Consider the following 867-nt stretch of genomic DNA (forward strand, 5'->3'; position numbering starts at 1 on the left):
TCGTCGATTCACAAGATTCACGTATATACACACTATAGTTTTAAAATAAATAATTAATAAGGGACAGAGGAAGATAGATAGATAGATAGATAGAGAGAGAGAGAGAGAGAGAGAGAGAGAGAGAGAGAGAGAGAGAGAGAGAGAGAGAGAGAGATAAAGAGTAAGAGAGAGAAAGGAAGAGGAAGAGAGTAGGAGAGAGAAGGAGAGAGAGAGAAAGAGAGAGAGAGTATAAAACAAAGACAACACCACCGGTAGCCGTCCTTGTCGAGAAGCGAAAGCTCACACTAACGACGAAGGGCTCGCGAGCTTGCGCGACCCTCGCTTCTCGCACGACTGAACGAGGACCTGGAAGCTCGGCTAAAGCTTAGCACACTTCTCCTCCACCCCGAAAGAAGTTCCTCGTTTTCTCGTCTGGCGCGCCACCAGCTTCGTTATTCTACCTATCTTTTACTCTGCTACGCCTACGACTGACACAACCCTCCTACACCACCACCACCACCACCACCATCACCACTACCCCCTCCTTTCCTCTTAGTCTACTACCTCATACCATCCTTTTACTCTCTACTCCTCTCGTTTCTACCTTACGGTAAAAAGCTTCACACGGAGTCAGGAATAATACCATAGTTTGTAGTTTGTTAGAGTTCGCCGGCTTACTGGTTTTAACCGTTTGCATGAATCAGAGGGATGTTTTATATACATATATATATATATATATATATATATGTGTGTGTTTGTATTAATTTTTGTTTTTGTTCTTTTTTTTCATAATCCCCTTTTTTTTTTTTTTTTGTGCGTTTTTCCTGCGATGGAGTAAAACAAGTGACGAAAATCATATGAGAGTACCGTTTATTATAATATAATTAA

At 41.5% G+C, this 867-nt stretch overlaps 1 protein-coding gene across 1 annotated transcript in view; it reads right to left on the minus strand.

Annotated features, from left to right (window-relative positions):
* The window catches only part of LOC124953547, a 55,055-nt gene extending 54,730 nt beyond the window's left edge, over positions 1–325 (minus strand). The window contains exon 1 of the mRNA XM_047505073.1: positions 1–325. This exon is cut by the window's left edge and continues 392 nt beyond it. The gene's annotated coding sequence lies outside the window, so the exon portion shown is untranslated.
* Between the last annotated feature and the right edge of the window lie 542 nt (positions 326–867).

The sequence above is a fragment of the Vespa velutina genome, chromosome 12, assembly GCF_912470025.1.
Source record: "Vespa velutina chromosome 12, iVesVel2.1, whole genome shotgun sequence".
Taxonomy (NCBI): Eukaryota; Metazoa; Arthropoda; class Insecta; order Hymenoptera; family Vespidae; genus Vespa; species Vespa velutina.